The following is a 10,192-nucleotide window of genomic DNA, read 5'->3' on the forward strand; positions in this document are numbered from 1 at the left end:
CCAAATTGCTCACAGCCGGCCTACCGGTGGGGAGAGGAAAAAATGTGGGGCTGATTATTTTTTTAACGACCAAAACAAATGACCCAACACAAGCACACAATTAGGGGGGAGTCATGGCTATGTGTCGTCTTTAAATGTGCAACATGATGGCCTCTTTACCCCTGGCAGGTGTAACGCCCTGCCCCAGGAGATGGCTCATTAGGACTGAGGAGGGCCCAGGAGGGGAGGGGGGCAAGGGGAGGCTCTGACAGTCAAAATGCTGTACCCTTTTTCATATCCATCCTATGGAGGGCATTAGCTCATTGCGTGACCCAATGCAGTGAAGCCATCGTGTCACACACAAAGGAGAGCTGCTCATGGAAGGGTGCATTAAGGATGGGATATATATATATATTTTTTGCATCATGTTGTGAGTGACCTTTTAGCATTTGGTCCAGTTCTTTGTTGACATATACACAGATTTTGTATAGTACAAATGTAACCCACATTTTTTTTCAGTACAATATACAGTGACAACCATGGATCTTGTCCATTTCTGGCTACCTTCAGTACAGAGGCTGCTGTTCTGAATGAAATTCACGTAGAGTAGCCTATACAACACACTGACAAGGGGAGGCAGTAGAAATCGGGAGGAAGGAGGTTGCCCATTAACATTTAAATGATCTCTCCTACCAAGAGATAATATTATCTGAGTGAAACTAAGAATTATTGTAATACCAAGGTCTTTGCCAGTCGAAATGAGCTCTTCTCTATTAGCACGTAATGAAATCTTCCACCAATTATGCCTAATGAATTCTAATACAAAACTGCTATTGAAAGAGTTCATCCTCACCACAGATATAGGCATAAGGTGATATATCTCATTAACTTCTCTCTGTGGTGATTATGTATGTATGATGGTGATACAGTATGTGTACATTTACAGCATAACATGAAGGATATTTTGTCTGGAATGTTTTTAAATATTTACCAATGTTACCTGAGTGACCAGAGAGGTGACCTTAGATAAACTTGGATTCATTGTTTATTGCATTGATGCCCAAATCCTGCAGGACCAATAAGCAAAACATTCAGACAATAATAGGACAGCACTGAGTGGAATCATCTGCAGATCGTGTACTCTCTGACTTGATGAGAGTAAGATCAGAGCTATCAGATGTAACCTTTTAACCACAAACCATCTCCACAGTGGCATCCTTTGTTCAGTCAGTGGGCACTGAAGCTTTTAGTCTTGTAATGGGATGATGACTATAGATGAGGTAACGTGATGGATTTAAAGGAGCTGGAACAGTGCCATCAGATGGTTAAGGGCAGAAGTGTGTGACACTGTTGTTTTCCTCCTTCACCTGTTGCTTTTCACCTCTCATCACACAAATAAATTACATTTTGTGGAAGGAGAAATTAGTTGTTTTGAGATAATGGGTTCAAAAGTAACCTGACACTCTTTGAATTAACACCACTTTAAGCGTCTCAGTAAATATGAATATGTTCGGATTCAGGCCGCAAATGTCTGTTCTTTTTAGCCCATCAAAGGAAGCTGTGTTTCTGATACAGACCCTATTCATGGAAAGCCAGCCCCTTACTCCCATAACTAGTCAAGCTATTAGAACTTTCCCATTGAAATTGACCTCCATGCTTTGCGTCGGCTCTTGATTTATTAAGACTTAAACAGAGACAGATTTCTGTTTCTCCTGTTGGATGACCCTGTCCTGTTCCATCCAGAAATTACCATATGGGGTATTACTTTTGGAACGAACACTGCTTCACACAAACAAGCTCACAGAGCTTTAATTAAGGAACTAATTGGGAATCAAGTAAGCATTTCTAATCTGATTAACAAAAAAGAAATATTCAGAGCTGAATTAATTATAAACCATACATGAGTGTGTGTGCACTTCGCTGAGTGGTATTGAGGCTGGAGCTTTGTAACCATGAAGTCTCCAGTTTCCTTATGCACAATTTAATCTCTGGTTAGGGTTTTGGACAAGTGACAAGGACAGCAAACTCCTACAACATTTCCACTAAAGAGCCCTATTGTGCAGTTAAGAAGTTGAAACATAAGGATTCAACTCCAGTTTTTTTGGTTATACATATTCTTCTTATACTTTGACAGTTCAAAACACAAAATATATAGTTGTTCCTCACTGTGCCTGTAGAAACCAAGACACAGCCTTTCATGCAGCTAATGGAAGGTGTCTTGTTCTCGTGTTTGTCATCCTGGCACAGACTACTGCCTCCTACACCATGAATCACAGCTAAATGCCATTTGCTCATCATTTAATGAACATGTGGCTCCTCTAAACCCACTTAGCCTTTGTTTCATTCTTTGTGTACCCATTTCCTCCTCTCTTTACAGGTCATTGTGTTATGTGGGCTAATTTTCTAAAGCTGGCAAGGCAGAGAGATCAGAGAGGAGAGTCTGGCTGACATCACTGAGGATGAGACAATGCAGCTCTGATGGTTGCGTCCTCCTCTACAGCAACAGTAATGACTGACATGGTTGATCTCCTTCCACTGTGTCACGATCGTCTAACATAGAGGACCAATGCGCAGCGTTGAAGGTGAACATATTTTATTACTATAAATGATCACACGATCAAAAACACAAACGAAAACGTGACGTCTACAGTTTAACACAAACCAACTAGAACAAGAAACCACAAAACACAAAGTGAAAACCGACAGTTTAAATATGGCTCCCAATCAGAGACAACGAGCCAACAGCTGACACTCGTTACCTCTGATTGGGAGTCACTCACACAAAGAAATACAATAACCTAGACCCACAACAAAACATAGAAACTAACACCCTGGCTCAACATACGAGAGTCCCCCGAGCCAGGGCGTGACAGTACCCCCCCCTAAAGGCGCGGACTCCGACCGCGCCAACGAAACACAACAGGGGAGGGACCGGGTGGGCACTCCGCCTAGGCGGCGGATCCGGCTCCAGTGGAACAGGCACGTGCCGTGCCGAACCGACGACGCACACCACTGGCTTGGTGTGGGGAACAGGCACGGGCCGGACAGGGCTGACGAAACGCCCCACAGACTTGGTGCTGGGAGCAGGAGTGGGCCGGACTGGGCTGGCGACGCGCACCACAGACCTGGTGCGGAGAGCAGGAACGGGCAGAGCCGGGCTGACGAGACGCACCACAGACTTGATGCGGGGAGCAGGAATGGGCCGGACTGGGCTGGCGACGCGCACCACAGACCTGGTGCGGAGAGCAGGAACGGGCAGAGCCGGGCTGACGAGACGCACCACAGACTTGATGCGGGGAGCAGGAATGGGCCGGACTGGGCTGGCGACGCGCACCACAGACCTGGTGCGGAGAGCAGGAACGGGCAGAGCCGGGCTGACGAGACGCACCACAGGCTTGATGCGGGGAGCAGGAATGGGCCAGACTGGGCTGGCGACGCGCACCACAGACCTGGTGCGGGGAGCAGGAACGGGCAGAGCCGGGCTGACGAGACGCACCGTAGACTTGATGCGGAGAGCAGGCACGGGCCGTGCCGGACTGACGACGCACACCACTGGCTTGGTGCGGGAAGCTTGGATGGGCCGGACTGTACTGGGGACACACACCACTGGCCCTACACCGGGATCTGGAACGGGCCGGACCGGACTGGCAACACACGCCAGTACCTCTCGCCGTGCCTCTACTTCCTCCATCCCCTCTTCGACCAGTGGCCCCCGTAACCCGGCGGCCTTCTCCGGCAACCCACTGGGCCGCTCTATCGCGGCCTCCTGCTGGTCCGACGTCGTGAGCCCCCCCCTAAAAATTTTCGGGGCGTCTCTCCTACCCGTGGACCAGGTCTCCATATCCCTCGCCAGCTTCTCGCCCTTCTGCCATAAGGTCAAGCCCCTCTCTTCCTCACTCGGCTTGACCCAGTCCAGGAGGCGAAGGAGATCTGTGAGGGATCTCCCTGGCGATGGCTCCTGGACACGCTGCTTGGTCCCATCTTGGTGGTTTCTTCTGTCACGACGTCTAACATAGAGGACCAATGCGCAGCGTTGAAGGTGAACATATTTTATTACTATAAATGATCACACGATCAAAAACACAAACGAAAACGTGACGTCTACAGTTTAACACAAACCAACTAGAACAAGAAACCACAAAACACAAAGTGAAAACCGACAGTTTAAATATGGCTCCCAATCAGAGACAACGAGCCAACAGCTGACACTCGTTACCTCTGATTGGGAGTCACTCACACAAAGAAATACAATAACCTAGACCCACAACAAAACATAGAAACTAACACCCTGGCTCAACATACGAGAGTCCCCCGAGCCAGGGCGTGACACACTGTCACGTATAAGTCACAACAAGCTCCTCACATACATGTACATGGGGTTGGATTGAGACTTTACAGGTTTTAGAACTGTTCCCCAAAATTCTATTGTAATTTTCTATGAAAATCTACAAGCTCCACTTTGTTGTTGTCCATCCCAATGGGGTGGGGATCCAACCCACCACACCCCACTCCCATTTTAACCCCTGCTCAGTGCTCATGTGGCTACAGAAGGTAATTTCACTAAGGAGTGCTTTCACACGTGTGTTGAATCGTGCTCATATTATCCATATTTTCTCTCTGTGACCAATGCTTTTATTGCAAGCTTTTACTCTGTCTGATCTGTGGCTTCTCAGATGGTTGTGTAGGTCTCTGGGACACATGAGTTTCTGTCTGACACAAAGTGCTTTGACCTTCGACAGAACATCCCTCCCTTCATCATCTCACTTGGCAACAAGACAAAAGATGCAGGGTAATACAACATAATCAGACCACTTCTTCATGTCACATTTGTTTGACGGATGCCATCACTCAAGTATGACAGTGGCTTGGCTCTGGGTTCTATTTGAGCAATGTTTTGAGAGAAGGAAGAGTTATTCCATTGGTGGTGTTCCAGGAACTAAATCTATCCAAATGTGAGATTGAAATGAAATATGATTGAAATGTGAGATTTGCATACACTAATGATAAATGCGAGCACCTATTCCCATAGCTTGCCCCAAAGATGAATTTCAATGATTGCTTTATTTTTTTAGTTCAATCTACGTATGATTTAATTTCACAACCTTTTATAAAATATCCCTAAAGTCAGCAAATTTAAAATGTTATGTGAAGTCTGGGGAGAGATGCAGTGTTTGGAAAAGGTGTCTGTGTTAGATACTCTGCATACATTAGTATATATACTGTATGAATGTATCTACAAAGAGAGCTTAATGCTTATCACGTGTCAGGCCTTCTCTCTTTAACCCAATCCAGACGTGACAGATTCATTTTAAGGGTCAGAGGAGGAACTTTTTGATAATTTACCGTGTTTAACCCAGCAGGGAGTCTGAGTGGGGCACAATTAGGTTGGGGGAGGGTGGCGGGGGCATCACGCCGTGCCTTGCGCCTGGAAAAGTAGCGTTCTCTTTCCCTCCCTCTCTCTCTGATTCCCCCATTGGCCTGTCACACAAAGAAAATGTGTTTTAATGTTTAGATTAATTATTGATTAAAGTGTGGCCCCCCGCGTTGGGATTGCTCCATCACAAGCGCTGACATAAAGGCTACAATGTGCTCTGCGCGTGTCTCGACAGGTGACGGCGCACCCCAGTGGGGGACTGACTGCAACCATTTCACAATGTCCTATTGAGAGGCAGTGAGGGAATGGATTTACCTAGGGGGCTCCCCAGTGGCGGTTCCCCAGACAGTTTCTCTACCCTCCCCCCATCCCCTCCTCAGGGTCCCAGAGGAGGTTCCAATAAAACAGCCAGCACGTTGGGGACGTTTTAATCCCGTTCCCCCTTGTTTATCTCGGCACCCACACCTCTGGAGCCCAGACAGTGGAATAGTGGATCCAGGGATAAAGCCATCTCCCCATTCACTTTGTGTTCTTCTCTTTTATATGGAGATTAAGAGGGACAGTGCATGGGATTATACCCCTGGTCTGTTTGTCGTTGTTTAAATACCATATACATGTGTACCACAGCCTGGTTGCTGCTGTCTAAAACATCTGGTGTTGAAGCTATTGGCTCTATTGACTGCACCTTCCAGTGGCCGTGCAGAGGAATCATGTCCATTTTACCCAACCCTAGTTTGGTCCTGATTTCCCAAGCAGAGGGAAGCTGCAGAGCCTGAAGAGATGGGAGCTAACAAGCTGCCTCTGCTCTCTCTCTGCCTGGCTTTTCTACTGGAAAGGGTTAAGAGGTCCAGACACCACTGGGGTTAAGTGACTCTGACACCACTGTAAAGGGTTAAGTGAATCCTTCAGTTGAGACCTAGGCTTTGGATCATTAGGTATGTAGGTTGTGATGGTGGTGTTTGCATGTGAAATGACATACTCTATGTATACAAAAGTATTTGGACATCCCTTCAAATTAGTGGATTCGGCAATTTCAGCCACACCCGTTGCTGACAGGTGTATAAAATCGAGCACACAGCCATGCCCAGTCAATCAACTGCCTGGGCACAGCCTGGACCACTGCGGCCCCGCTCTGCTGGGCCGTGCTCTCTGGATCAGAGCTCTGTCCCTTTGGCGGTTGTGGCCTGCATGCAGACGGTGTCTCAGCAGCCCTCTTCTCAGGTGAGTTCTGTGGCTCTGGCCTCTCAATCTGCTTCAAGACACGGCAGAGGCCGGATCATTCCGCCGATTCTGATAGGGAGTTCGATAGTGAGGAATACAGTATATCTGTACCTGGGGCAAAGACTTTGTGTTTTCCTGGGGCAAAAGTTCAGGATATGACCAGGTTGCTTCCTGAGGCTGTGAGTCAGTCACCGGGGGCTGATACTGTCATGGTTCAAATGACATTATGAAGGGCAGCTCAGAACAGCTGAAGATGGATTTTAAAGAACTAATTGGGTCTCTACTTGACACCAACAAACTCCCCATAATAACTGTCCCTCTGCCCTCCCTAAATTGTGGCCTTGAACGGTTCAACAGACTTTTAGCCCTCCATAACTGGCTACGAGACTATTGCAGCACTGTGGGTTTAACATTTGTTGACAATTTTGATACCTTCTGGAAATAGAGTTTGTATTATAAGGAGGATGGGATCCCCCCAAATCATTTGGGTTCCTGGATCCTTTCACAGCATTATAAGGCTGCGTTGAGACAATGACTTATCAATGACCCAAGTCCAGCTCATTTAATCCCTAACATTGTGTCGCTGAGTTGTCAAAATGCTTCAGCAAATGTACATTATCCTAGAGGTGTTGGAAGACACAATGTAAATAACCTAATTTATGTCCCTCTTACTGCCCGGAATGCCTCATATGCCTATGAACCAGAGCACTGAGGTGGTGTGCCATAGTAGGAAGTCCACTGTGTGCAGTTCACCCTGCACTAATAAAAATGACCTGAGTATGTCTACTCTCTGCTAAGCTTCCCAGTAAAGTAAGAAAAATAATCAAGCATCCCAGAAAAGTGTTAAAAATAGCCCACGTTAACATATGTAGTTTAAGAAACGAGGTTCATGAAATTAATAATTTGCTAATAACAGATGACGTTCATGTTCTGACAATCTCTGAAACTCACTTAGATAATACCTTTGATGATACAGTGGTAGCAATACAAGGTTATAACATTTGCAGAAAATACAGAAATGCCAACTGGGGCATTGTTGCGGTCTATATTCAGAACAACATTCCTGTAGAGCTTAGAGAAGATCTCATGTTAAATACTGTTGAAGTAATATCACATACCTCACCTAAAGCCAATTCTGGTGGGAAGCTGCTATAGACCACCAAGTGCTAACAGTCAGTATCTGGATAACATGTGTGAAATGCTTGATAATATATGTGATATCAATAGAGAGGTATACTTTCTGGGTGATTTAAATGGCTTACCTCAGGTTGCCCACTCAAAAGAAAGCTTCAAACTGTAACTAGTGCATGCAACCTGGTTCAGGTTATCAAATCAACCTACCAGGGTAGTTACAAACAGTACAGGAATTACATATGTATTGATCATATCTTTACTAATGCTGCAGACATTTTTTGAAAGCAGTATCCAAATCCATTGGATGTAGTGATCACAATATAGTAGCCAAGTTCCAAAGGCTGGGCCTAATATTGTGTATAAGAGGTCATATAAGAAGTTTTGAAGTGATTCCTATGTTGTTGATGTGAATAATATTTTTTGTTGGTCCGTGGTGTGTAATGACAAGCAACCAGACGCTGCACTTGACACATTTATGAAATTGCTTATCCCAGTTACTAATAAGCATGCACCCATTAAGAAAATGACTGTAAAAACTGGATTGATGAGGAATTTTAAAAATGTTTGGTTGAGAGGGATGAGGCAAAAGAGATGGCAAATTGGGCTGGCTGTACAACCGATTGGAAAACGAATCATGTGACTAAACTGAATAAAAAGAAGAAGAAACTACACTATGAAACAAACATAAATGACATAAAGAATTATAGTAAAAAGCTTTGGAGCACCTTAAATTAAATTTTGGGCAAAAAGGCAAACTCCGCTCCATCATTCGTTGAATCAGATGGCTCATTCATCACAAAACCCACTGATATTGCCAACTACTTTAATTATTTTTTCATTGGCAAGATTAGCAAACTTAGGCATGACATGCCAGCAACAAACGCTGACACTACACATCCAAGTATATCTGACCAAATCATGAGACAAGCATTGTAATTTTGAATTCCATAAAGTAAGTGTGGAAGAGGTGAAACAAATATTATTGTCGATCAACAATGAAAAGCCACCGGGGTCTGACAACTTGAACGGAAAATTACTGAGGATAATAGCGGACGATAATGCCACTCCGATTTGCCATATCTTCAATTTAAGCCTACTAGAAAGTGTGTGCCCTCAGGCCTGGAGGGAAGCAAAAGTTATTCCCCTACCTAAGAATAGTAAAGCCCCCTTAACTGGCTCAAATAGCCAACCAATCAGCCTGTTACCAACCCTTAGTAAACTTTTGGAAAAAATTGTGTTTGACCAGATAAAATGCTATTTTACAGTAAACAAATTGACAACAGACTTTCAGCACGCTTATAGGGAAAAACATTCAACAAGCACAGCACTTACACAAATGACTGATGATTGGCTGAGAGAAATTGATGATAAAAAGATTGTTGGGGCTGTTTTGCTGCCTTGGCAGCAGCTAATGGGGATCCATAATAAATACAAATAGACAAACATTGGCGGTAGAATGGTCTTATTGAAGACCTCAGTGACTTTCAACCGTCATAGGATGCCACCTTTCCAACAAGTCAGTTTGTGAAATTTCTGCCCTGCTAGAGCTTCCCCGGTCAACTGTAAGTGCTGTTATTGTCAAATGGAAAGGTCTAGGAGCAACAACGGTTCAGCCGCGAAGTGGTAGGCCACACAAGCTCACATAATGGACCGCCGAGTGCTGAAGCACATATCGTCTGTCCTTGGTTGCAACACTCACTACCGAGTTCCAAACTGCCTCTGGAAGCAACGTGAGCAAAATAACTGTTCGTCTGGAGCTTCATGAAATGGGTTTCCATGGCCGAGCAGCCGCACACAAGCATATGATCACCATGTGCAATGCCAAGCGTCGGCTGGAGTGGTGTAAAGCTCGCCGCCATTGGACTCTGGAGCAGTGGAAACGCCTAAACCATCTGGCAGTCTGACGGACGAATTGGGGTTTGGCGGATGCCAGGAGAACACTACCTGCCCGAATGCATAGTGACAACTGTAAAGTTTGGTGGAGGAGGAATAATGGTCTGGGGCTGTTTTTCATGGTTCGGGCTAGGCCCCTTAGTTCCAGTGAAGGGAAATCTTAACGCTACATTAGACAATTACATTCTAGACGATTCTGTGCTTCCAACTTTGTGGCAACAGTTTGGGGAAGGCCCTTTCCTGTTTCAGCATGACAATGCCCCCGAGCACAATGCAAGGTCCATACAGAAATTATTTGACGAGATCGGTGTGGAAGAACTTGACTGGCCTGCACAGAGCCCTGACCTCAACCCCATCGAACACCTTTGGGATGAATTGGAACGCAAACTGCGAGCCAGGCCTAATTGCCCAACATCAGTGCTCAACCTCACTAATGCTCTTGTGGCTGAATGGAAGCAAGTCCCCGCAGCAATGTTCCAACATCTAGTGGAAAGTCTTCCCAGAAGAGTGGAGGCGTTATAGCAGCAAAGGGTGGACCAACTCCATATTAATACCCATGATTTTGGAAAGAGATGTTTGACGAGCAGGTGT

This window comes from Coregonus lavaretus (genome assembly GCF_964263955.1).
Source record: "Coregonus lavaretus genome assembly, chromosome: 27".
Taxonomy (NCBI): Eukaryota; Metazoa; Chordata; class Actinopteri; order Salmoniformes; family Salmonidae; genus Coregonus; species Coregonus lavaretus.